This window comes from Triticum aestivum, chromosome 7A (genome assembly GCF_018294505.1).
Source record: "Triticum aestivum cultivar Chinese Spring chromosome 7A, IWGSC CS RefSeq v2.1, whole genome shotgun sequence".
Classification (NCBI taxonomy): Eukaryota; Viridiplantae; Streptophyta; class Magnoliopsida; order Poales; family Poaceae; genus Triticum; species Triticum aestivum.
In genome coordinates, this window is record NC_057812.1 from 87544765 (window position 1) to 87561149 (window position 16385).

A 16385-nucleotide genomic window follows, 5' to 3' on the forward strand; every position below is an offset into this window, starting at 1 on the left:
TGGACGCATAGTTTTCGAGCTCGAGCACAAATGAGCTCAGGTGAACAGTAAAATCCAAAAAAAACTAAAGAAAAAAAATCAAAAAAATCTGTGGTAAACATTGAAAAATGTCTTGAGGGCGCACAAAAATTCATCAAAGAATGACATCCGTGGAAGTCACGGAAAAAACTGATCCTCCAAAAGTGTTATTTTCGAAAGCATTTCGAAGTGTTGATTTTTTTGCCATGACTTCCAAGAACGTGATTTCATGATCAAATTTTGCAAGCACTTAAAACATTTTTCAAAGTTCATCACAGAAAAATTCATATTTTTTTCACCTTTTCTTTTTTCTTCTAATTTTACTGTCCATTGCGAGCTCAAATGAGCTCGCGAGCAGAAGATGACTTTTGAAGCAGGATTGACAATCTCCTCCTCTCGACAAAATCACCTCTCTCAATACTGCTTCCCATGGAAAGACACTTTTTATTGGTAACATTTCTGTTGTTAACCTCAATTCCTCTACACACCAGTGTATACATTTTCAACTTTCGTAATCGACTTCAAACAAGGGGAATCGGTCATTCTCATAAGATTGTTTGGGAAACATAGAACCCTTTGCTCGGGTCGCACTTGTATTTATATCAATAATGTCATGGCTTACAAGATGATCGATCGAAGAGATCGTTTACAGAAGGTTGGTACATAACGGGAAAAAGTTGGACAGAAGAAGGAATAGAGAAAGACTACAAGTTTAAACATGAGGAAAGTAGAGTCCTATCTCTATTCAACTATTCCAACACTCTCCCTCAATCTAAACCTAAGTGATTGCAAGCTTGAGATTGTACTTGAACTCATCCAGCCTTCTCATGGTAAGATGTTTTGTAAAGCCATCAGCCAGTTGATCTCCTGTGGGTATGAACCTTATGTCAAGTAACTTGCGAGCTATTCTTTCTCTGACGAAGTGGAAATCAACCTCAATATGTTTAGTACGTGCATGAAAAACAGGATTAGTTGAAAGATAGCAGCACCAATATTATCACACCACAATCTTGCAACTTGAGGAGTTTTCACTGCAAGCTCATAAAGCAAAGTCTGAATCCACATGAATTCAGCTGTGGCGTTTGCTAGAGCCTTATACTCAGCCTCAGTACTTGATCTTGAGACTGTAGCATGTTTCCTTGCACTCCATGACACAAGATTTGTCCCCAGGAACACAGCAAAACCACCTGTGGATCTCCTGTCATCAGCACACCCTACCCAATCTGCATCTGAGTAGGCAGTCACAAGCATAGATGGCGACTTGACAATTTTAAGTCCAAGTCCTTCTGAGAATTTTAGATACCTCACAATTCTTTTAACTGATGTCCAATGAGTTGTAGTAGGTGCATGCAAATACTGACAAACTTTGTTCACAGAGTAAGAAATATCTGGACGTGTGAGAGTCAAATATTGTAAAACACCTACAATACTTATATAGTTTGTTGCATCTTCTAGTCCAAGTGCTTCTCCACTTTCAATAGTAAGTTTTTCTGAAGTTGAGATTGGTGTACTTAAAGGTTTGCAGTTCTCCAATCCTACTCTCCTGAGTATGTCATGTGCATATTTCTCCTCTGAAAGAATTATACCATCTTTTGTCTGTTTGACCTCGATACCAAGAAAATAATGAAGATCTCCCAAATCTTTAAGAGCAAACTCCATCTTTAAATCCTTGAGCAAACAAGTGGTGGCATCTGGACTTGAACTAGCAACAATAATATCATCAACATATATTGGAATATATATAGTGACACTACCTTTTTTTATAGAAGAACAACGAGGTATCTGCCTTGGATGGTGTCGGTGTCAAAACCGGCAGATCTCGGGTAGGGGGTCCCGAACTGTGCGTCTAGGCCGGATGGTAACAGGAGGCAGGGGACACAAAGTTTTACCCAGGTTCGGGCCCTCTCGATGGAGGTAAAACCCTACGTCCTGCTTGATTGATATTGATGATATGGGTAATACAAGAGTTGATCTACCACGAGATCAGAGAGGCTAAACCCTAGAAGCTAGCCTATGGTATGATTGCTGATGCGTCTGTTGTCCTACGGACTAGAACCCTCCGGTTTATATAGACACCGGATAGGGTTAGGGTTACATAGAGTCGGGTACAATGGTAGGAGATCTGAACATCCGTATCGCCAAGCTTGCCTTCCACGCCAAGGAAAGTCCCTTCCGAACACGGGACGAAGTCTTCAATTTTGTATCTTCATAGTCCAGGAGTCCGGCTGAAGGTATAGTTCGGCTATCCGAACACCCCCTAATCCAGGACTCCCTCAGTAGCCCCCGAACCAGGCTTCAATGACAATGAGTCTGACGCGCAGATTGTCTTCGGCATTGCAAGGCGGGTTCTCCTCCAAGTTCCGTGTACCTATTTGAATAAAGTCTGGTTTCTTGTAGGTGTTGCGCTCCTTGGCTTCTACGCCCAATAATGGCCGTTTTCCACGTGTCAAACGAATATGAAAAGTCTAAGTGTTTTTACGTTCACACCCCTAGCCGTGTAGATGAGTTGCCCTTTTTAAGGGGATGAGGATTTAGATCCAATCCACACCTTCTCCTCTCCGCGAGTGTTCATCAGAGTGCATCCGACAAAGGTCCATTCCACCATGGCCAGCCGCCGCAACTCCTCCTCTCGCCCTCCTAGCCCTAAGCCTAGATATTGGGAGAGATGTTCTACTCCGCATAGCGAGCTAGTGACGCTTCAGACCCCGGGATTTCTCCCCCCGACCTATATGGTCCCGGTCCGAGCCGGTCTCGCCGTCTACAACGGCGGAGAGCAAGCAAAGAATGCCCCTAATCCATCAAAGGAGAGCAGGTGTGCCTTGTTCTTACTTAATAAGGGGGCTCGGATTTCCCATCCACCCGTTTCTCCGGGGGCTGCTGGAATTCTACGGCCTCCAGCTACATCATCTCACGCCTGCCTCAGTATTGCATATCGCGGGCTTTGTAGCCCTCTGCGAGCTGTTCTTGGGTATTGAAGCTCATTTCGGACTATGGAAGGAGCTATTTTGCCTCGTGCCCCGTTCCAAGAAAGGGTCAATGTATCAAGTGGGCAGAGCCGAAGTATGGCGCATCGCCGGGACCGGATATCTGTCCGGAACCCCAAAGAAGGCGTCTGAAGACTGGCCTCGGAATGGTTCTATATAGAAGACGTCCCGCTGCCAGATCCTGTCCGGATCGGCCTCCTAGAGTTTGATAATGCTCCTTTAAAGAAACGCCTAAGCTGGCGTCCACGGAGCCCTCAAAGGGAAAGTGACAGGGACATCGTTTATCTCATGGGCCGAATAAGATTGTTAGCCCATTCTGGACTAACCATGATCGGAGTTATGGCCGAATGCATCATGCGGGGGGTGCAGCCGCTTCAGTACAGAAGCCACCCCATGTGGGATTTCAACGGGGAGGACGACGCCACCCGCTACGGCCGTAAAGGGCCAGATTCAGTTTCCGCTCTATTAAAGATCTTGTCCACTTTGTACAAGGGAGAAGAGGAGGAATTTCTCCACGTCAACCCACAGGGTGGATTCTCTATGCACAATCCCCCAAGATGGGTAAGTGGTCGCATTTACTTGCTCATCCATTTAGTGTCCCCATTGTTAAATACTTAGTCTGATGACTTCAACGCAGGAACTGCGCCGGGCCGTTAAGGACATAACCAGCCCACCTCCACAACCCGAGGACTCAGGACGGTCTCTCGACCCGGCCTCTCAAGAGGATCCGAACATATCTGTGGAGCTGATTGATGGAGTGTTCCATCAATTGAACGAGGACAACGCCCTGGTGGCCATTACGGACGATTACCCAGGGCTAATCCGAACTCCCCAGGTACATGAGACCGAAGTCCCTGTACCCCGGACAAGGGTCCGTCCATGCGTGTTTAATTTCCTGATTGCAACCGAACTTTGCAGGGGAGGTTTTTGAGGCAGAAGGCCGAACCTGCGGCGGCAAACCAACCAGGGGCCACAGGGCCCCATGGGCAGAAAAGAAGTGTAGCCGGACCGAGGCATCAGCGCGAAGGTATGGTGCCCCCCTTTATCTCAGTTGTTATACCTTCGAGGTACATTTGACACTCGTACCCTTTTTAGGACAAAGAGACCTCGCTGGACTATATCCGGAGAGGCTGCTGATCGCGCCTCCACCAGCCAGGCTCCAAAGCCTGTTCCGGGGGTGGAAGCGAGCGTGAGGCGTGTGCCAGACGTTCCTCCGATGGAGGATGCGGACGGGTTATCTGCCACCAACTCAGAGGTGGAAAGTGCCATGAACCACAGGCGTCGCCGGACAATTCTTCGCGACGCTTGCTTCTCCCAAGAGGCATTAGATGCCTTCAATTCGGGAGATGCGCACCTCCGTGCCGCTCAAAATGGTCTAGCTAGAGCCACGGAGCAATATGTAAAAGACATACGGGTAAGAAAATTTTGGTAAATATATATGTAGCAGCAGCCCCCGAGACTGAAAACAGTTAGAATAACTGGTTTAAGGATCATTTGAAATGCAGGTTCTTACAGAAAAGAATTCCCTACTGACCTAGGAGCTGGACGAGTGCAAAGCCCAACTAGAGGCCGCACTGGCTGCGGCGGGGGAGCCTAAGGAGACCCCCTCTGGTAATATACATTTCGAAAGATAAGTATGTGGCGAAGCACGGCTTTTGTGCGAATCTGACAAATAAAATTGCAGATGGCGCCGGATTGAATCCAGAAAGGCAACACCTCGAACGCCAACTAAGGGCTGGTGAGAGGGTGCTGTTAAAGGTGATGGGGAAGAAGAGCATTCTCCAAGATGCCAACACCCGGCTGGGCATCGAGCTAAAAGATGTTCGTGCCCAGCTGTCAGACTGTGTGAAGGAGAATCAACGGCTCCGGTGCGGCATATTTAGTAAGTGCTTGAACGAACCTTTTAAAAGAAAGTTCGGTGGTGCCGTTGGTTAACAGAGCAATATCCGTAGGTATGTTAACAGGTCGTCCTGCAGAGGAGATGCCCGGTTCTACGGGTGACCTTCTTCCCGAGCTCTTCCAATTGCTCGATCGAGTTTGGCAGGCGATGCGAGGCGTCGCCCAGGTCCTGTGGCCATCCGTCTCCACACCCGAAGGTCTTGGAGAGCTTGCGGAGAAGCTGAGGGGAGCACGGCGGCGCTTTTAGTTGTGGAATATATCAGCCTGCCGTCAAGGCGCTAGGGAGGCCTGGGCCATGGTGAAGACGCGGTATTCACAGGCCGACCCTAACCATATGGCCGAGGTTGGTCCTGCAGAGCCCGATGGGAAGGAGATCCCTGTAAGCTTAGTGTACGCCAAGTAGAGTTGGCCGCAAAGTACTCCCAGCAGGACTGTAAATTAGACATCATGTTAGATGGTATTGAAGAGGAATACAATCAGTCAAAATGACTATGTAATCGAATTGACATTTATAATGCCTTCTAGCCGGATTGTAGATCATTTGTCATGGCCGACCTTTTCGCTTCAACCTCGGGGCCTGACGGCCCGGAGTGTGTCCGAATTCCCATGCGGCTATATAGGAACCGGGGAATGCGTGGAGACCAGGCGTAGGGGTCATTAGTGCGTGAACAGACAAGTGCCCGACTAGTTATGTTATATTACATGGTTAGTAAGAAACATCTTCTAGGGAGAATAGTTCCGTTAGGGGTTCCTTTCCCTGGGGGGCATGCCCTAAAGTGCATGTCCATGCTGCAAAAAGAAACGCAGAAAAAACGCCTGGGGGCACATAGATAAAGAAAAAGATCATCTTTAGTTCACCGACCGAATATTCTCTTAAGAACGCTAGCTTTCGGCTTCACCCAGTCTGAGGTACACGTCTGGCTGATCCGGCAGTAACAATCGCAGAGGTGCTCCCTTTACCACCTAGCCGATAATCGGGAACATAGGGGTAAGCACAGGAGCCAGGCAACCTAGCTTGGCCAAAACTTAAGTCATATCGATGCATATGATGGTGAATAAAAGGTACATGCGGAAGTTTGACACATGTGTTAGGCATGAAGCCCATATAAATAAGCTTCTGTTGAAAGAAGCCCCCAGGTTTACTGAGCGCGGATAGCGCGTCAATTTGTGAGCCTTTAAAGGTTATAAGAGAGAGAAAAAGGGAGAAGGAGAGAAATGTACGACGGATAGTATATAAAAAATGGATAGAGTAAGGAGACGAACACAGGATCCGGTGCTAGGCATAGAATCTTTGGAGATGGGCTGCGTTCCATGCGTTCGGCTCGAGTCAGTTATCCGATGCGTTTCGCAGGCGGTACGCTCCACCAGTCAGGACTTGGTCAATTATGAAGGGACCTTCCCACTTGGTCTTGAGTTTGTCCTTTTTCTTGTCCGGCAAGCGTAGAACTAATTCGCCAACGTTGTAATTTTTGGCCCGTACTTCTCTGCTTTGGTATCTTCGAGCTTGCTGTTGATAGAATGTGGAACGGGCTTTCGCCACATCACGCTCCTCCTCTAATGCGTCCAAATTGTCCTGCCGATCGAGCTCGGCTTCTCTTTCCTCGTACATGCGCACTCGAGGTGAGTCATGAATTATGTCGCAAGGCAGAACTGCCTCTGCGCCATACACCATGAAGAATGGTGTGTATCTGGTGGTGCGATTCGGCGTGGTCTACAGCCCCCAGAGTACGGAGTCGAGCTCCTCTACCCAGTGCATGTTAGATTCCTTGAGGGACCGCACTAGTCTGGGTTTGATGCCGCTCATGATAAGACCATTTTCACGTTCGACCTGGCCGTTAGTTTGTGGGTGATAGACGGAAGCATAATTGAGCTTTATGCCCATGTTTTTGCACCAGAGTTTACCTCGTCGGCCGTAAAGTTCGTGCCATTATCAGTGATGATGCTGTGGGGAACGCCGTAACGGTGTACGACCCCGGATATGAAGTCTATCACAGGTCCGGATTCGGCCGTCTTAACAGGCTTGGCTTCTATCCATTTGGTGAACTTATCCACCATGACTAGTAAGTATTTGTGCTTGTGGGTTCCGCCTTTAAGGGGTCCAACCATATCAAGCCCCCAGACCGCAAAGGGCCAAGTGATGGGGATAGTTTGGAGGGCGGTGGGTGGCATATGGCTTTGGTTTGCAAAGAGCTGGCAGCCGGTGCATCGTTGGACTAAGTCCTGAGTGTCTGCCCGGGCCGTCGGCCAATAAAAGCGTGTACGGAAGGCCTTGCTTACCAGGGACCGGGCTGCAGCATGATGACCGCCGAGTCCGGCATGGATTTCAGCCAGGAGATTCCGCCCCTCCTCTTTGGAGATGCACCTTTGAAGGACTCCGGTAGTGCTTTTCTTATAAAGCTCTCCCTCGTGGACTCCGTAGGCTTTGGATCGCCGCACTATGCAGCGTACCTCATTTTGGTCCTCGGGGAGTTCCTGCCTAGTAAGGTAGGTGAGGAATGGTTCTGTCCATGGGGCGATGACGGCCATTATTACGTGGGCTGAAGGTGTTATTTCAATGGCAGAGCCTTCGATTGTGTCAGAATGTTCGGTGTCGGTCAGTGCGATTGGGTCCGGGTTGTTATTGTTTGGCTCCCCTTCCCATGCCACGGATGGCTTGAAAAGCCTTTCCAAGAAGATGTTGGGGGGGACTACATCGCGTTTTGCGCCGATGCGTGCCAGGACATCCGCCGCCTGATTATTTTCCCGGGCTATATGGTGAAATTCAAGTCCCTCGAACCGAGCTGACATTTTTAGGACGGCGTTGCGGTAAGCTGCCATTTTCGGATCCTTGGCATCGAAGTCTCCATTTATTTGGGAGATTGTGAGGTTCGAGTCCCCACGCACCTCTAGGCATTGGATGCCCATGGATACTGCCATCCGGAGACCATGTAGAAGGGCCTCATATTCGGCTGCATTGTTGGAGTCCGTGTACAGAATCTGTAGTACGTATTGAACTGTGTCTCCTGTGGGGGGCGTCAAAACGACGCTAGCCCCCAGTCCAGCCAACATTTTGGAGTCGTCGAAATGCATGATCCAATTTGAATTATGTGCCGTACTCTCTAGGGAGCTCGGCCTCCGTCCATTCTGCGACAAAGTCGGCCAAAACTTGTGACTTGATGGCTCGTCGTGGCTTATAAGTTATGTCGAACGGGAGGAGCTCGATGGCCCATTTCGCAATCCGGCCCGTTGCGTCATGGTTGTTTATAATGTCGTTAAGTGGTACTTCCGAGGCTACTGTTATTGAACACTCTTGAAAGTAGTGTCGTAGCTTCCGGGATGCCATGAATACCGCGTACGCAATCTTTTGATAATGCGGGTACCGTGATTTGCAGGGAGTGAGGATAGTGGACACATAATAGACCGGCCTTTGAATGGGGAATTTGTGTCCGTCCGCTTCTCATTTGACGACGAGCACTGCGCTTACCACCTGATGTGTTGCTTCGATATACAATAGCATTGGTTCACCGGTGTTTGGCACGGCCAGGACTGGGTTTGTTGCCAGTATGGCTTTTATTTCGTCGAGTCCGGCCGTGGCTGCGTCCGTCCATTTGAAGTGTTCGGTGCGCTGAAGGAGGCGGTAAAGGGGAAGGGCCTTTTCTCCTAAGCGGGAGATAAAGCGGCTAAGAGCCGCCACATATCCGGTTAACTTTTGTATTTGTTTGAGGTCCTTTGGGATATCCAGTTGCGACAGAGCTCGGATCTTGGCTAGATTTGCTTCAATTCCTCTGTTGGATACAATGAAGCCCAAGAGCTTTTCGGCTGGAATGCCGAAAACACATTTTTCCGGGTTGAGCTTGATGTTGTATGTTCGGAGATTGTCAAATGTGAGTCTCAAGTCGTCTACTAGAGATTCAACATGTCTTGTTTTGATGACCACATCATCTACATATGCCTCCACTTTTTTATCGATCTGGCTTGCCAAACATGTCTGAATCATGCGCTGATATGTTGCACCGGCGTTTTTGAGCCCGAAGGGCATCATGTTGAAGAAGAATGGCCCGTATGGTGTGATAAATGCCATTGCGGCTTGGTCTGGTTCTGCCATCTTGATTTGATGGTAGCCAGAATATGCGTCGAGGAAACACAACGAATCGTGTCCTGCGGTCGCATCGATAATTTGATCGATGCGGGGGAGGGGGAAGGGATCCTTTGGGCAAGCCTTGTTAAGGTCTTTAAAATCAACACACAGGTGCCAGGATTTGTCCTTCTTTGGTACCATCACCAGGTTTGCTAGCTATTCCGGATGTTTTATATCTCTGATGAATCCGGCCTCTAATAGCTTTGCTAGCTCCTCTCCCATAGCCTGTCTCTTAGGTTCGGAAAAACATCGGAGAGCCTGTTTGACAGGTTTGAATCCTGTTTGGATATTTAAGCTGTGCTCGGCCAGCCTGCGTGGGATTCCTGGCATGTCTGAAGGGTGCCAGGCGAAAATGTCCCAGTTCTCTCATAGGAACTCTCGCAATGCGGCGTCTACATCAGGGTTTAACTGTGCCCCGATTGAAGCTGTTTTATTGGGGTCCGTTGGATGGACTTGGAATTTGACTATTTCGTCCACTGGTTTAAAGGAGGTGGATTTGGACCTTTTGTCGAGTACCACATCATCCCTATTCACCGTAGAGTGCAGCGCAGTCAGCTACTCAGCCGCTAGGGCTTCGGATAGTGCCTCGAGGGCCAGTGCGGCTGTCTTGTTTTCGGCGCGGAGTGCTATGTCCTGATCACTAGCGAGAGTGATGATGCCGTTAGGCCCGGGCATCTTGAGCTTCATGTACCCGTAATGGGGTATTGCTTGAAAGATTGTGAATGCTTCCCGCCCTAACAAAGCGTGATAACCACTGCTGAACGGGGCCACGTGGAACGTGACTTCTTCGGACCTGTAATTGTCCGGCGTGCCGAACACCACATCTAGTGTGATTTTTCCTGTATAGCGCGCTTCCCGACTGGGGATTATTCCTCTAAAGGTTGTGCTGCTTCGCGTGATGCGGTTCCAGTCTATATCCATTTTTTGGAGAGTTTCCTCATAGATAAGGTTCAATCCGCTGCCACCGTCCATGAGTACCTTGGTGAGACGAAAGTCGTCCACTATTGGACTGAGGACCAATGTGGCTGGTGCTCGGGCTGTTTGGAATTTAGGTTCATCACTGGCGTTGAATGTAATTGCCGTGTCACTCCATGGGTTTATTGTTGCTACTTGGTAGACTTCGGCAAGGCTGCGGAGTGTCCTTTTTCGTATGTTATTTGATGCGAAGGTCTCGAAGACTGTTAATACCGTATTGGTGTCTCTGGGGTGGCTTTCTGTGGCCTCCGGGATTAGGAGGTTTTCGCCAATTTTGGCCACCTGCCGGAGTATCCAACATGCTCTAAGGCTGTGAGTTGGTGTGGTGTCCTCTGTACTATGGATTTTACAGGGTCCATTAAGCCATCCTTCCAGTACAGTTCCATGCCCTGAAGAGGGTTTTTGCCTTTTGGTTTTTGACCCGGGTGTTTGGCGATGGTGCACCCTTTTATTTCGGACTGGGCTTGCATTAAGGGTCGGATTGTCCCAAAAATTTGTTTCAGTTTTCCGGGCGCTTTCCATCGCATAGTACTTTCATACTATGGACGCTAAGTCAACGAAGCATGTAATATCACGGTGACTTATGGCGTTGAGTATTCCCTTGTCCGTGATATTATTGCAGAAGGACGAAATTGCGTCTTCCTTGCGGCAGCCCTTTATCCTGTGCATAACGAGGAGGAATCTGGCCCAGTAATGATGTACTATTTCTTTGGGTTCTTGCCTGATTTGGGATAGATCACTAATGTTCGGGTGGGTGGGTGGAATTGAATCCGAAGCCTTACCCCTTCTGAGGCTCAAAGGCCGAGGAATTTCTGAACTTGAAAGTTTGGATTCCTGGGTGTCGTCCAATGAATCCAGTCCGTCGCCTGATTCTCGGTTCAGGTCTTGAGTGATATCCTCCCCTCCGCAGACATCCGGCTTGGAGGGATCGGGAATCCGGATGTAGCGAGTCCTTAGGATAGATGAAGGGTCGCCGCACTGTCCCTCTACCACAGCAACGTGATGGGTGGCTTGGGGAGAGTTAATCTCTCTCAGATCGGTTTTAGGCCCAATCTGGTCGTAATCCGTAGTGACTCCCAGGGCAGCGAAGCGATCCAAGAGCTCGTTTATGGAGGAAGGTCTATTGGATTTAACTGCTCGGCAAGTTTCGAGTTGACATGAAGATTGTTTTCGATGGCTCGAGAGGTCATCGTCGGTGTAGAAGCCGAACGGGTGGTCATAAGAAAACCACCTAGCCAGAGGGTTTGGCCGACAGCCAAAGCTCCCTTAGCAACGGTGCCGTCTTTAAAGACGGGGCGAGGCATCCTTCCTGATGGCGACAACACAGAGGAACTCTCAATGAAAGCACCAATGTCGGTGTCAAAACCGTCGGATCTCGGGTAGGGGGCCCCGAACTGTGCGTCTAGGCCGGATGGTAACAGGAGGGAGGGGACACGAAGTTTTACCCAGGTTCGGGCCCTCTCGATGGAGGTAAAACCCTACGTCCTACTTGATTAATATTGATGATATGGGTAATACAAGAGTTGATCTACCATGAGATCAGAGAGGCTAAACCCTAGAAGCTAGCCTATGGTATGATTGTTGATGTGTCTGTTGTCCTACGGACTAGAACCCTCCGGTTTATATAGACACCGGATAGGGTTAGGGTTACATAGAGTCGGTTACAATGGTAGGAGATCTGAACATCCGTATCGCCAAGCTTGCCTTCCACACCAAGGAAAGTCCCTTCCGAACATGGGACGAAGTCTTCAATCTTGTATCTTCATAGTCCAGGAGTCCGGCTGAAGGTATACTTCGGCTATACGAACACCCCCTAATCTAGGACTCCCTCAGATGGTGTAAACCCAAGTTTCTGTAACTGTGTGCTCAACCTTGAGTACCAAGCTCTTGGGGCCTATTTCAAACCATACAATGCTTTGTCTAGCTTACAAACATGATGAGGTGTGCTTATATTCTCAAAACCTGGTGGTTGCCGCATAAAAACCTCTTCTTCCAGAACACCATGAAGAAACACGTTATGAACATCTAGCTTCCTTAAACTCCAACCTCTGGAAACAACAATAGATAGCACAAGTCGAATAGTAGCTGCTTTAACAATAGGACTAAAAGTATCTTCATAGTCAATACCAAATCTCTGCTTGAAACCTTTCGCAACTAATCTTGCCTTATACCTGTCTATGCTTCCATCAGATTTTCTTTTAATTTTGTACACCCACTTACAATCAATGACATTCTTGCCTTTTTCTAGTGGTACTAAACACCATGTTTTATTTTTCATCAGTGCACTATATTCTATATCCATAGCTTCCTTCAATTCTTTGCTAGCAAGCGCATCATGCAAATGAGTTGGTTCACCCATCCTGGTAATGAAAGCATGTTTAATTCTATCATACCTTATAGTACCATCAGCGTATTCTTTCTCCTTGACAATACCAGACTGAGATCTTGTATGGCGGCGAGGAAGCTCAGGTGCACGCGCTTTTGGTACAGAAGATCGTTGCATTGTAGAATCAGCAGCAGAATTCCCATCCACAGAAGATCCTACTAGATCTGGATCCACTACATCGGAGCGCTCCCGATCCGAGAAGACTATGGAGTCAGGAATCTCCCTCGTAACCCGCGCGCCAGTAGGAATATGCCGCGTGGTGCCTTCGGTGTCCGCACGCTCGGTCGCACGGGGTGAGAGATCGATGCTGGGCCCCACGCCTGTCGCCCGGTCGGCCGCTGGCCTGTCTAACGCGCGTGTGGCGCTCGGTGACTCGCTGAAAGTGCAACTATCCCTGGGTGGTTTTGGTAATTCCAAACAACATATAGCTCATTAAGCTAATGATATCTCAAGATAAATATTTTAGGAAAGCTCAATGATTGGCATGGCATGGATTAGAAATGTGGACCCCTCAAAATGCTAAGGACAAAAGATTGGTTCAAGCTCTAAAGCTCAAGACTCTACATTTTACTTTTAGTGACCCAAGATCACATTGAGTCCATAGGAAAAGCCAATACTATCAAGGAGGGATGAGGTGTTTCTTAATGGCTTGCTTGCTCAAAATGCTTAGTGATATGCTCCAAAATCCTCAACTACCTTCCCACATCCACATATGACCTAAACCAAAAGTCAAACTCGGCCCCACTGATTCTTTCTATCCGGCACCACCGAGTTTCAAATGTCATAGCCACTGCCACAAACCCTAGTCACTTCGGTCTTACCGATAGGGATCTCGGTCTCATCGAGATGGGATTGCAAACTCTATGTTTCCCTTCGTAATGTTTCGGTCCAACCGAGATGAGCGATCAGTCCCACCGAGTTCGCCATGCAAACTCTCTATTTCCCCTTCGTAACGTTTCGGTCTCACCGAGATGAGCGAATCGGTCCCACCGAGTTTTCCTGACCAACTCTCTGGTTAGCTTATTACCAAAATCGGTCCCACCGAGTTTGTGTAATCGGTCTCACCGAGATTATGTTATGCCCTAACCCTAATGAAATCGGTCACACCGAGTTGACATGTCGGTCCCACGGAAAAGCCTAACGTTCACATTTTGAACTAAATCGGTCTGACCGAGTTTCATTATTCGGTCCGACTGAGTTTGGTGATTTGTGTGTAACGGTTAGATTTTGTGTGGAGGCTATATATACCCATCCACCCACTCTTCATTAAGAGAGAGAGCTATCAAAACATTCCTACACTTCCAACATTCATTTTCTAAGAGATAACCACCTACTCATGTGTTGAGACCAAGATATTCCATTCCAACCATATGAATATTGATCTCTAGCCTTCTCCAAGTTGCTTTCCACTCAAATCTTCTTTCCACCAAATCCAAATCAGTGAGAGAGAGAGAGAGTTGAGTGTTGGAGATACTATCATTTGAAGCACAAGAGCAAGGAGTTCATCATGAACACACAGTCTATTACCTTTTGGAGAGTGGTGTCTCCTAGATTGGTTAGGTGTCACTTGGGAGTCTCCGACAAGATTGTGGAGTTGAACCAAGGAGTTTGTACGGGCAAGGAGATTGCCTACTTCATGAAGATCTACCCTAGTGAGGCAAGTCCTTCATGGGATATGGCCATGGTGGGATAGACAAGGTTGATTCTTTGTGGACCATTCGTGGGTGGAGCCCTACGTGGACTCGCGCAACCGTTACCCTTCGTGGGTTGAAGTCTCCACCAACGTGGATGTATGATAGCACCACCTATCGGAACCATGCCAAAAATCTCCGTGTCTACTTGCGTTTGCTCCCTCCAAACTCCTCCCTGTACCTTCATGTGCAATGTTTTACATTCCACTGCTATACTCTTAGACTTGCATGTGTAGGTTGATTGCTTGGTTAGTGCTAAGTTGCTAAAATCTGTCAAGACTTAAAATTGAGAAAAGGCTAGATTTTTATTTGGTCAAGTAGTCTAATCACCCCCCCCTCTAGACATACTTTCGATCCTACACTTGCGCCGGCCCACGCTGGTTGGACTGGAGAGGCCCAGGCTGCCAGGACTGTCGGCCACCAAATGTCCTGGCTCCTCCTGGGATCACGCGCGGCTTGACTCCTCCTGGGATCGTGCACTGAGATCTGCCTTGGATCGTACGTTGTTGTTGTTGGCTGAATCAACCTGAAATTCTGTGACAGATTTGGCTGCTTCTCCTTGCATAAAATCACAACCTGAAGCTGCACACTTATCATCAAAAATTAAATTTTCTTTGGTACTAGTCATATGATCAACACTATTTAACTCGCCCCCGTGATCCGGATTAGAGGTGTAGTCAGGAAGGAGAGCAATTTCTGCATACTCCAGCATTTGGATGAAGCTTTGCAAAGGGAAATATTGTTTCCTCAAATATGACATCACGAGAAATATAGAGATGTCCAGTAGAGATCTCAAGGCACTTGTACCCTTTGTGAAGATTACTGTAGCCAAGGAAAACACATTGAGTGGAGCGAAACTCAAGTTTGTGTCGATTATATGGACGAAGATTGGGATAACAAGCACACCCAAAAATTCGTAGGTAATTATAGTCTGGTTTTTTATGAAACAATTTTTCTAAGGGAGTAATGTTTCCAATTACTTTGCTAGGAAGACGGTTGATAAGATAAGTAGCAGCAATAAAAGCTTCATCCCAATATTTTAGAGGCATTGAAGCATGGGCTAGAAGGGATAGGGCTACTTCAACGATATGATGGTGCTTACGTTCGGCGGAGCCATTTTGTTGATGAGCATGAGGGCAAGAGACATGATGGGTAATACCAATGTCACGAAAGAAAGAGTTGAGTTTCTCATACTCTCCTACCCAGTCACTTTGAACTGAAATAATTTTTCTGTCAAAGTGATGTTCGACAAGTTTATGAAATTCTTGAAAGACTAAGAGAACTTCATATTTAAACTTAAGCAAATATATCCAAGTGAAGTTGCTAAAATCATCGATGAAGCTAACACAATATTTTTTTTTCTTCCAAAAGAATCTCTTGCATGACCCCATACATCACTAGAAATAAGTTCCAACGGAACATGAAACACACTATTTGACCTAGGATAGGGGAGTTGGTGACTCTTTGCACATTGACAAGCATCACAAACAGACTCAACACTTTGACTAGATGACAATGGAAGATTGCCTTTATTCACTACTTGCTTAACTATGATCGACGAAGGATGTCCTAATCTTTGATGCCATCTTGCCAAGGAAGGCTTGACGACGGAGTAAACTTGATGACGACGCTTTCGACTAAGTGCTCCGGATATGATGGGATACAAGCCTCCAATGCATCTACCTTGGTGAATGAGCTCCCTCGTTGCCCGGTCCTTTATGAGAAAAATAAGTAGGATGAGTTTCAAAGAAGACATTGTTATCGGCAGTTAAACGAGACATAGATGCAAGATTCTTGTTGGCTTGTGGAACATGAAGGACATCTTTTATAACTAGATCAAGTTTAAGAGTAGGGGAATTAATAGATGCTTGACCAATATGACAAATATCCATACCTCCACCGCTTGCGGTGTGAATTTGATCGTTGTCGAAGTACTTCTCCCTCATCGGAAGCTTCTCAAGCTCAATGGTGACGTGGTCAGTGGCCCCTGAGTCAGCGTACCAGATGGCGCCATGATACGTCTCCAATGTATCTATAATTTTTGATTGCTCCATGCTATATTATCTACTGTTTTGGATATTATTGGGCTTTATTATCCACTTTTATATTATTTTTGGGACTAACCTATTAACCGGAGGCCCAGCCCAGAATTGCTGTTTTTTGCCTGTTTTAGGGTTTCGAAGAAAAGGAATATCAAACGGAGTCCAAACAGAATGAAACCTTCGGGAACGTGATTTTCTCACCGAACACAACTCAGGAGACTTGGACTCTACGTCAAGCCAATTAACAGGAGGCCACGAGGTAGGGGGGCGCAC